At 36.3% G+C, this 12,347-nt stretch overlaps 1 protein-coding gene across 3 annotated transcripts in view; it reads left to right on the forward strand.

Annotated features, from left to right (window-relative positions):
• Nucleotides 1–12,347, forward strand: part of CRY1 (cryptochrome circadian regulator 1) — a 94,300-nt gene that overhangs the window by 40,475 nt on the left and 41,478 nt on the right. The gene's annotated exons all lie outside the window — the stretch shown is intronic.

The following is a 12,347-nucleotide window of genomic DNA, read 5'->3' on the forward strand; positions in this document are numbered from 1 at the left end:
AATTAATAAGAACAAAACTGAAAAATCTTTCATGTCCAAAAAGTTGAAAAAATCTGAGAAAATAAACTGAAATAAAGTGAAAGAAAATAAATATAAACAAAAAAATTGAAACGGAATGCTTTATTTCCACCCCTTGAAACGAGCAGAAGAAGACAAACAACAAAATCCCCAAATCCTCTTCATCCTGTATTCACATCTCAATAAATAGGAATTTCATCCTGGCATGTATTCTGAATTTGGAATCAACTTCTCTCTTTTGTCTATAACTTAAGTTTAATCTGTCAAGTGATCAAATGGGGTTTACCTCAAAAATATATCCAGAATTTTAGTCACTTCTCATCTTCATTGATTACAGTCTGGCCTAAACCATCATCATCTCTTACCTGGATAACTGCTATAATTTCTTAATTGATTCCTCCGTCCCCACTCTACCCAGCTCCTCACACAGTAGTCAAAGTGGCTTTGTAAAACTTTGTCACTCTTCTCATAACTTTTCAAGTCAGTTTCCATTTCTCTAAGCATGTAAGACAAAGAAAGCCCTTACAATGGCCAAGGAGTCCCTAAATAATTAGCTTACCTGGTCTTATTTTTTGCCTTCTCCTTGTCCCTTACCTTGCTGCAACCACACCGGCCATGTCTGTTTTCCTCAGACTTGCCATTGAATATTTGGGCCTTTGTGCTTGCCTTTCCTTTCCCCAAATATCCACATGGCTTACTGTCTTACTTCAGAACTCTGCTAAGTATTACCTTATTAATGAAATCTTTGTAAATCAGCCCATAAAACATCAATCTTCATTCCCCATACTTGGCACGCCCTACTTTGTATTTTTCTCTGTAATGTATGCCTGGCACTCATGTATTGTTAAATAAATAAGTGCATGGATGGAACTATTGAAGTGGTTATTACCATAGTGGAGAGGTGGAAATAATATTGATGGGGGAAAGGACTTTCCAGATGTATTTATTTCAAGATATGATGCTCTGACTCATCCATTTTGTTTTGTTTTGTTTTTATTTTGAAATAATTTTAGACTTAGAGTTGCAAAAATAATACAAAGGTTTACTATATAACCTTCACCCAGTATCTGTTAATCTTAACACCTTACATAACCATAGTACAATTAAGAAATTAGTATTGGTACATTACTGTTAACTAAACTATAGACTTTATTTGGATTTCACCACTTTTTCCACTAATGTTTTCTGTCCCAGAGTCCAGTCCAGAATTCCATACTACATTTAGTTGTCCTGTCTCTTTAGTTTCCTTTACCCAGTGACAATTTTTCAGTCTTCATTTATCTTTCATGACCTTGAGACTTAAAAGCAATTGGGCCATCATTTTGTAGAATGTCCCTTAATTTCGAATTCTCTGATGTTTTCTCATGATTAGATTGAGGTTATGTATATTTGAAAAATACCAGAGGTAATTTGGATTTCTGTATCAGGAGAGACATGGTATCAGTATGTCTTATTTCTGGTGATATTAATCTTGATCATGTAGTTAAGCCAGTGTCTGCCCAATTTCTCCATTGTAAAATTACTTTTTTCTCTGTAATTAATATTTGGGAGGAGGTAACTTTGAAGCTATGTAAATATTCTTTCTCACACTTTCAGGCATTAATTTTAGTATTTATCAATGGATCTAGCCTGAAGCAGTTGTTATGTGATTTTCTAATCATGACTTTTCATTCCTTCTGTACTTATTAGTTGGAATTCTTATGTAATGAAGAGTTGTTCCTTCTTCCCCATTTATTATTCAATAATTTATTTATAAAAGAATGCACTCATGAGTATTTGTTATATACTTTGGGTTATAAGTCTATTACTATCACTATTTTATTGTCCAACTTTGGTACACATCCTATTTTTTCAACATGCACCCATTTGATTTCTTTTTTTTTTTTTTAATTTTATTTTTAATTTTTTAAAATTTACATCCAAATTAGTTAGCATATAGTGAAACAATGATTTCAGGAGTAGATTCCTTAATGCCCCTTATCCATTTAGCCCATCCCCCCTCCCGCAACCCCTCCAGTAACCCTCAGTTCTCCATATTTATGAATCTCTTCTGTTTTGTCCCCCTCCCTGTATTTATATTATTTTTGTTTCCCTTCCCTTATGTTCATCTGTTTTTCTCTTAAAGTTATCATATGAGTTAAGTCATATATTTTTGTCTTTCTCTGACTAATTTCACTTAGCATAATACCCTCCAGGTCCATCCACATGGTTGCAAATGGCAAGATTTCATTCTTTTTGATTGCCGAGTAATATTCCATTGTATATATATACCAAATGTTCTTTATCCATTCATCCATTGATGGACATTTGGGCTCTTTCCATACTTTGGCTATTGTTGATAGTGCTGCTATAAACATGGGGGTGCATGTGTCCCTTTGAAACAGCACACCTGTATCCTGTGGATAAATGCCTAGTAGTGCAATTGCTGGGACGTAGAGTAGTTCTATTTTTAGTTTTTTGAGGAACCTCCATACTGTTTTCCAGAGTAGCTGCACCAGCTTGCATTCCCAGCACCCATTTGATTTCTATTGAGTATTTGCCTACTTTCTGGCATCATCAGATGGTACAGCTCATCTTGTATTTTCCTTGCTCAGCTCTGGAAGCAGCCATTGCTCTGTGGAACCCTAGTTCTTTATTGGAGAAGGATGTTTAGAAACGAAGATCTGGGTGCATGTTTCATCTTTGATAGTCTTTTTTCTCTGCTGGCACTTTTTTTTTTCCATAGTCCTCTCACTGTGAAAACCTCTGAAAAACTTGAATTATATCTAGAATGAAATTAGTATTATTAGGAGAAGAGAACATTCTGGTGGGAATATCAGAAAGCCAGTAGTATATGTAGCTCTGTCATTTGCTTTTGTACATGTGTTGAACAGATTTTATTTGGTTCCATCTTAATCCTCTAAAGCCCAGAAGTAGATTTTAAATGTGATTTTTGGCCTATCCTCATGGTGTCACAATGCAGTGTTTTCTAAAAATACACATGAAGTAGTAAGAGTCCTAGATTTCAGATACCTTTATGTGATTTGGGGATTTAGGGATGCATAAATTACAGAGCCTTATGCTAGTGTAAGTCAACCTCAGAAGTTCAAAAATATTTCAGGTAAAAACCAATTTAAACTGCTGTCACACACAAAGTGCTAGGATAGGTACTATAAGACCCAGATCAGTCATATTCTTTGTAAAACTTTAGGGGATATTTCTCAGCCTTATTGCCTTCCTTTTATGTGTCCTTTAACAATAAGGACTTAAATAATACAGTATATTAATTACATAATAAATTTGCATATCTTCTTATTATTAAACTTGGAGGCTCTGAGGACTAGAATTCTGGATTTATTTTTTGTGTCATATGTAGGTGTCCAAATGTCAGTTGTATAAATGAAAGACTATACTTCAGAATATGTGGTTCTACATTTTATTAGGTTGGTGATAATTAACTCTCAAATATCTCTAAAAAGAGTAAAAGTTAATATGAATCTAAATTAGTTTCTCTACCAAATAAGAAATGGTAATATACTTTGGGTTCATTTAGTTTTATCTCATACATTTCTCTAAGCATAGAACAAGTTCTGTATATATTTATATAGCATGTGTATAGCTTATAACCCACTTATTAGTAATTAAATGAAACTGACCCTTTTTTGTTACTGAAAACTTAGGATTCTTAAATTTTGGTTGGATTGTTTCTTCCTACCTCCTTCTCTCCCTTATTTTGACCCTCTTACCATCCTATCCCCCACTCCATCTCTCTTTATCTCTTGCTCCTCTGTGCCATCATTCTTCACTTTTTTGTACCATATATTATTGGCTTCTATCATGTGTCCTTACTTCTTTACTCCATGTGTCATTGCATCATTATTCCATTTATCTGTCCTTCCTCCCCCTTTCCTTCCATCAGTCAATCTATCCATCCTTCCTTCTAGGAAAATATACATCTGTCCCTTGCTTCTATCTCTCCAGACTTCATTCCATCTTTTTTCTTTTTCCTTTTCTCTCCAGCCTTCTTTCTGCCCTTCTGTCATTCCTCCTGTTCATTCAAAGTGAAGGTCCTTTTTTCCACTATTTTTCTTTTCCTTTATGTAGTCTTTTGACTACCATTTGTGTGCTGATGACTTCCATTATTATATTTTCAACCCCTACTTCTACCTTGAACTCCAGACTTAGTAATCCCATTTCCTTTGCTGTATTATCTCTTAAATTTCTATTCAGATTCCAATTGTTCATATCATTTTCACCATCATTACCACTCTTATCTATGCCACCATCATCTCTTTTCTAGAGAAGTATAGTAGCCTCCTAAGTGGTCTCCTGTTTCTGCCCGTTGCCTTATTACCCATTTCCTACCCAGAAGTCCAGGTGATTATTTTAAAAGTTAAATCACATCGTGTCCCAACCTCTGCTTAAAACTGTTCAAAAGATTTCCTATCTAATGCAGAGTGCAAGTTAAAGTCTCTATGTGATTTGACATCTAGTGCATCCTTAATACCATTTTCTTATTATTATTTCCCCTCAATGATTAGTCTCCAAGCATATTTTTTGTTCCTCAAACATGAGACCTGATGTGTCTGAGCCTTTACCCTCTATGGATAGTCTCCTTTTTCAAATATCTGTATAGGTCATTTACTCTCTTAAGTGTTTCTCTCTGCACACATGACATCTTTGTTCTTTCATACAAAAAAATAAATTTAATGAATGCAGTGAGCAAAGGAGGCAAAAACTCCACTCTTGTAGAACTTACATCTAGATGGGAATGGGAGACAAGTAATAAATATAAAAATGATATATATTAGTATGTAAGAGATGGCACATGTTAAAAAGAAAAATATAGCAAGAAAGGGGTTCTGGATTACTAGGGGCAGAAGTGAGGGGAGGTCAATTTTAAATATGATTAGTCAGGGCATCACTTCAGAAGTGACCTTTGAACTCAAAGACCTGAAGAAAGTGAGGAATTGAACCATGTAGATACATGAGGGAAGTGTATTCTAGGTGGTAAGAATAGCCTATGCAAAGGCACTGAGGTAGGAGCCTTTCTGTCATATCCATGAGATCCCAAAGAACATCTGTATCTAGAACAAAGGAAAGGAAAGGGGGGGACTAGTAGGAGATGGAGTTAGAAAACGATTGCCCATGTTCATCCTGTGGAGCCTAGAAGGTCATTTTAAGGACTTTTTTTTTCAATGGGATGGGAAGTCATTGCAGTTAGAGGGTTTTTTCATGACTACTTGGTGTTTGAATGAAGACTGGGGGGCTGTGGGGACAAGTATGGAAACTGTGAGATCAGATAGAAGGCCACTGTAATAATCTAGGTCAGAAATGATGGAGGATTGAACCAGAGTGGTAGCGTAAATGTAGTGAAAAGTAGTTATATTCTGGATGTATTTTGGAGGTACATCTGATAAGATTTGCTGAAGCTTTACTTGTGGACTATGAAAGAAAATGGAGTCAAGGACAACATGGTACTGCTCACCAATATCCAATTTACCTTACCTGGGCATATGAGACATTTCACTTTATATCTCCCTTTGCTGTTTGGGGAGCCACATAACTAGTTACAGACAATGAATTGTATAAGGACGTGCTTGGCCGAGGCAGGGTAGAGCCCCTATATGCTTCGCTGGTTCTTCTCTTGCTATGAAGAGGCCTTGTGTTGAAATTATAGGGCCCGCAAGATTAAAGGAACTGGAATGGTAAATAAAGTCACTATTTAGAGGATAGCTGCCTGGAGTTGCAGTGAACTTTTTTTTGGTAAAGCTACTGATTTGAGGGTTGTTTGCTACCCAACATAAGCATATCCTATTCTGACCAATCAGGTGACACTTTGGCCTGAGTAACTTGAAGGATGGAATCATCACTAACTAAAATTGGGAGACTGTGTGAAGTGAGGGGATTTTCTTTTTCTTTCTTTCTTTCTTTCTTTCTTTCTTTCTTTCTTTCTTTCTTTCTTTCTTTCTTTCAGAGAGAGAGAGAGCGCAAACATGAGCCCAGGGGAAAGAGTTGGGGGGTTGGGGGGAGAGAGAGAGAGAGAGAGGGAGAGAGAATGAATCTTAAGCAGGCTCCACACTCAGATGGATCCTGCCGTGGGGCTCGATCCCACCACCGTGAGATCAGGAGGTAGACATTCAACCAACTGAGCCACCCAGGCACCCAGGTTTGTGGGGATTTTCAAAGGAAGATATTGAATAGGCTGTAGGATATAAAAAAAGAAAAATCCTGTGACCAATCTATATGAAATCAAACTCTCCTCCACTATCCCTCTACTCTATTTTAGTTTTTCTCCATAGAAGTTGTCACAATTGAAATACAGTACAGTGGTCCAAGAGCTTAGAATCTGGAGCCAGGCAGGCTGAATTTTTTTTTTTTTTATTTTTTTTTAAATGTTTATTCTTGAGAGAGAGAGAGAGAGAGAGAGACAGAGCATGAGTGGGGGAGGGGCAGAGAGAGAGAGGGAGGAAGGGAGACACAGAATCTGAAGCAGGCTCCAGGCTCTGAGCGGTCAGCACAGAGCCCGACGCAGGGCTCGAACCCATGAACCGTGAGATCATGACCTGAGCTGAAGTCAGATGCTTAATCAACTGAACCACCCAGGTGCCCCTGAATGGGTTTTAAATCTTAGTTTTGCTACTTTTCTTTTCATGGGTTTTGGGAAAATTACTTAACAGCTCTATGCCTCAATTTCCTTATTTGTAAAAACCTATATCAAAATGTTGTGTATGTGTGGATTTAAGTGCTTAGAGCAACATCTGAAAACACACCTTCTGAATGTTTGTAGCTATCATCATCATCGTCATCATCATCATCATCATCATCCTGAAAACTCATGAGACTAGGCACTTAATTTTGTTTTCTTCTGTATGCTAGGGACCACAACAATGTTAGAAGACTTTCAACAAGTTTTTAGATGGATAGATGGATGGATAGATTGCGTTAGGTGACTATCACTTTTTGCAGTAATGTCAGTGTGGGAAAGATCTTGACCATTGGCCAAAGTGTAGACCTGTATGACATATGCTAGGTCATAGATTTAGAAAAAAAAAAGGAATTTTTTGGCATTATTAGCCTTCCCCCCAACATATGAAAATTGAAATTTTATTAAGTGAAAACTGAAATTTTATTAACTTTTCCCCAGCTTTATTGAGGTATAACTGTGACATAAAACTTGTCTTTTTCTGAAGGAGAAAAATTTCAAATAGTACTATTAAGACTACAGAAAAGAATTATACATAGATCTGGGACAGCATGCTTTTGACCACATGTTGGACAGATTTTTTGTAGTTGTATGTAAATCCTTTAAAGCCCACAAGTACATCTTATCCTAATTGTGTTCTAACCTGGCAAAGTCTCAATGCAGTGGTTTCTAAAATTAGACAAGGAATAATAAGAGTTCTAAATTATAAATAGCTTTGTGTGATATTTGAGTTCAGAGAGGCATAAGTTACACAGATTGTATTAGTGTAAATTGATTCTAGGAATTAAGTGAGTTGAGCCCTATTATTACTTCAAATAATGTTTCTGTATATTTCTTTTTTTTATATTGATAGTATTGATACTCCTATCATCTGTAAATAATCATGCTTTTGTTTCTCCCCCCGCCCCCCAGCCTTATACCTTTTATCTCTTGCTCTTTTACTTCACTAGTTAGGTTTCCTAGCCAGGTTGAATAGAAGCGATGATAGCAGACCTCCTTTTCTTCTTCCCAATCTAAAAGAAGTGCTTCCAACATTTTACTATTAAATGTTTTCTGTAAGTATTTTTTTGGATGCCCTCATTCACGTTAAGGGTGTTACCTTCTAGTCCCAGTTTACTGAGGGTAAATGGAAATTGAATTTAGTGACTATTCTTTCCACATCTGTTCAATTAGTAATACGATTTTTTTCTTTTATTCTGTGAATGAGGTGAATTGCACTAACCAATTTTTAATATTAAACTAATCACCTGTCTGAAGATAAGCCCATCTGGATTGTGATGTATATTTTTTATATTTTGCTGGATTTGGTTTGCTGATATAATGTGCTTAATATGCTTGTGAGTGAGATTAGTTTATAATTTTCTTTTGTTTTTTGTTTTGTTTAAATTTTTATTAATGTTTATTCATTTTTGAGAGACAGAGCGCAAGTGTGGTGTGGCAGAGAGAGAGGGAGACAGAATCTGAAGCCGGCTCCAGGCTCTGAGCTATCAGCACAGAGCCCAATGCAGGGCTCAAACTCATGAACCATGAGATCATGACCTGAACCAAAGTTGGATGCTTAACCGACTGAGCCACCCAGGCGCCTCTGTAATTTTCCTTTTGTACTGTCTTTGTCCAGTTTTGCTGTTAAGGTAAATTTAACCTCATAAAATGAGTCAAAGAGTATTCCTTTTTTGTCTATCCTTTGTATGAGATTAGACTCCTCTATAAAATTAGAGTTATATATTCCTTGAAAGTTTAGTAAAATTTTTCTGTAAAACTGACTGGCTCTTATGCCTTGCTTGTAAGATTTTTAACCACTGATTCAGTTTTTAGTGGCTATAGAACTATTCATGTTCTGTTTTTGCTTTTGAGTCAGCTTTGGTAAGTTTTAAATTTCTTCTTGAGGGGCGCCTGGGTGGCGCAGTCGGTTAAGCGTCCGACTTCAGCCAGGTCACGATCTCGCGGTCCGTGAGTTCGAGCCCCGCGTCGGGCTCTGGGCTGATGGCTCAGAGCCTGGAGCCTGTTTCCGATTCTGTGTCTCCCTCTCTCTCTGCCCCTCCCCCGTTCATGCTCTGTCTCTCTCTGTCCCAAAAATAAATAAACGTTGAAAAAAAAAATTTTTAAATTTCTTCTTGAGTCAGTTTTAGTGAAGAATTTATCCATTTCATCTAAGTGTTTAATTTATTGGCATAAATTTGTTCATATTATCTAATATTCTGTTTAATTCTGGCAGTATCTGAGATTATATCTCTTTCTTTGTTCTTAATATAGCTTATTTTGCCTTCTCCCCTTTTCCCCCTTAATTATCTCTTCAAATAATAAATTTTGGCTTTGTTTTATTATGCATTTGTATTCTGTTCACAAATTATGTTATCATTTCTTTCTATTTCTTTTTTTTTTAGGATTCTGTTTTGCTAACTCAATTTCAGGTCTTCTAATAAAGCATTTAAGGCTATACATTTTCTTCGAATACCACTTTTTTTGTTTTGCATTCTTCACATTCTAGATATATTTTCTTCATTATCATTCAGCTCTAGGTATTTTCTAAAATCCATTATGATGTTCTTTGTCCCATAAATTGTTTAGAAAAGTGTTTTTTAAATTTCAAGATATAAGAAAGTTACCAATTGTTTTAAATTTAAGTATGGTGTTATAACCTAGTATAAGGCCATTTTTTCATAAATAAGCCATGTACACTTGAATATATATTCTTTCCTTATTAGGTATAATTGTATTCTGGCTGCTGTATATACTATGTCTTTGGTTTTGTGTGGTTTCAGTAGGATGTGTCTAGATGTAGATCTCCTGTCTCTGTTTCTTAACTCTCCCTCTCTATATCTCTGCCCATTTCTATCTGTTCTTTATTTCTATCTTTACTTCTCCCACCATCTCTGTCCTACTCCACATCTCCTAACCCATGTCACTCTCTTTCTTATCCGATTTGGGATTTATGACCTGCTTGAATTGGTACTTGTAGCAATTCCACATAATTCTCAGTCATCTTCAGGCCTCTCATTCTGCAACTCACATTAAGTTCTTGTTTCTTTGAGTATTTTGTGATTATTTGATTAAGTTTTGATGGAACTTTTTTTGTGTGTGGAAATTGAGGCATGGGTTTGAATCTAGAGAAGATTTGTAATGTCTTTTAACAGTTATTTCAGATCACAACCAATCTGGGACCCCTTTAAATGCAATGATATGCTTGAGGTGTTTAGGGCCACCTAAACTCCATGAATTGGCATTGAGATTATACTTTTGGGGAGGAGGGGAGCACAAGTTTTGTTTTTTTTAAATAAGTTTTAAAAAATAATTTTAGATGTATAGAAAATATACAAAGGTAGTACAGAGTTCCTATGTTTCTGTACCCAGTACCCCCTAATATTAACATCTTATACACTATAAGTGCTAACTAAACTCCAGACATTATTCAAATTTCCACTAATTTTTTTTTTCTATTCCAGAATCTGTTCCACGATACTACACAGACATTCAGTTTATATGTCTCCTTAGTCTATCCTCTGTGACAGTTTCTCAGGTTTTTCTTGTTGTTGTTTTTTTCTTGATGACCTTTATGATTTTTGAGCACTGGTTATGTATTTTGTTAACTGTCCTTCAGTTTAGGTTTGTCTGATGTTTTTCTCATGATTAGACTGGGGTATGGGTTTTGTAAAAAAATTCCACAGTGTTAAAATGTTTTTCTTATCTCGTCATGTCAGGATGTACAGGATATCGACCTGATGTGATGTTTACTCTGATTATGTGGTTAAGGTGGTGCTTGCCAGGTTTCTCCACTGTAAAGTTACAGTTTTATCCCTTTCCATTCAGGAATGGGAGATTTTGTTTTCTCTCAACCCAGACTGAGCAGAGATAGTCAAGTTTCCATGTTGCCCTATGCTGTAACTTGAGCTATAGGTCTTATTTATTTATTTATTTATTTATTTATTTATTTATTTATTTTTATTATTATTACTGTTTTTAATCTATATTTATTTTTGGGAGAGAGACAGAGTGTGAGCAGGGGAGGAGCAGAGAGAGAGGGAGACACCTAATCCGAAGCAGGCTCCAGGCCTTGAGCTGTCAGCACAGAGCCCGATGTGGGCCTCGAACTCATGAACTGTGAGATCTAGACCTGAGACTAAGTCGGATGCTCAACCGACTGAGCCACCCAGGTGCCCCTATGTCTTATTTATATTTGAACTATGGGTGGAGCTTTTTGAAGTCCAGATTTATATTGAGGGTTTGTTATTAGCTTCCTCACTTTGGATGGGCCTTAGGCTTTATCTCCATCCTTCTCAACTTGTATTAGCTTCAGGGTTTCCAGTGCTCTATAGAAATCCTCAAGGTTAAAACTGACCTTAGTAACCTACTTAACCTCTTATGACTCCTTACTTTTGGGGCAGTCCATTGAATTATGCTTAAAACTTTTCTTTTGTTGCTGTTTGTTAGTTTGTTATTAGCTATTTCTGTTAGGGTATCTTAATCCAGTGTAGTGTCAGCAGTAAAAGTTGGTAGGTTTCTTTGACATTGATTTGGAATATATTTTGAAGTGTTAATACTGGGTATTAACTAAGATGGGTGGGGGACTCCATCTTAGTATTAGAAAGTGTGGTACTTGTAGTCATTCTACCAGTTGCCCCCTGCCCCACCCCCACATGTACACAATTCCTAAAATTCCTTGATTTAACTGCCTTGATTGTCTTTTCATATTTTATCCTCTGATCAACACCTGTTAATTCCAAACTCTGTTCAAGTGTTTTCTTCCTCATGCCCTCCCATGTTCCCTTTTCCCTGACCCCACAGACAGAGTTAGATTTCTTCTGTGTTGCCATAAAACACCACTAAGAAAGTTATCATGTGGTAAATATATATCAGTGTTGGTTTACATATTATGGTAGATGTTATTACTGTTTACCGTTATTTGGTATTACTTCCTGCAGGAAGTTTATACCTTCAGCCTTCTTGAAGCCTGGCTTGGCCATGTGACCTGCTTTGACTAGTTAAATGTGAACAGAAATGCCTTGGCTGATCTGCAATAGATGTATAGTATGAATGAAAAATGAACGTTAGTTATTTTAAAACACTGAGCTTTGTCACCTCAGTGTAAACATATTCTTTCTTAAATGACACGCATGCCTGTCCCCCATATTAAAGGCAAAAACTGTATTCTGGCCATCTTTTTTATGTCCTTAAAGCTGTCAGACTGGTTTTCTTAAAACGTTTTAGCAGTAGCATTATATAGTGGAAAGAACATGGGCTTGGGATCAGATATATTCAAATTAAAATTTTTACTTTATTGTGTAGCTGAGTTATTTTAGAAAATGTCCTTGATGAGTTTCAGATTCATTACTTTTTAAATGAGATAGCTTGTAAAGTTGTTGGAAATATATAATACATGTAAAGTACCTAGTACAAATATTCAGAGAATGTTCTTTTCCTTTCATGTTTTTCATTTCTCCATTGACTTTTTTTTTTAAATTTTTTTTTTAACGTTTATTTATTTTTGAGACAGAGAGAGACAGCATGAACTGGGGAGGGGCAGAGAGAGAGGGAGACACAGAATCGGAAGCAGGCTCCAGGCTCTGAGCCACCAGCCCAGAGCCCGATGCGGGGCTTGAACTCACGGACCACGAGATCGTGACCTGAGCTGAAGTCGGACGCTTAA

This window comes from Puma concolor, chromosome B4 (assembly GCF_028749965.1).
Source record: "Puma concolor isolate L17-30 chromosome B4, mPumCon1.1.hap2, whole genome shotgun sequence".
Taxonomy (NCBI): Eukaryota; Metazoa; Chordata; class Mammalia; order Carnivora; family Felidae; genus Puma; species Puma concolor.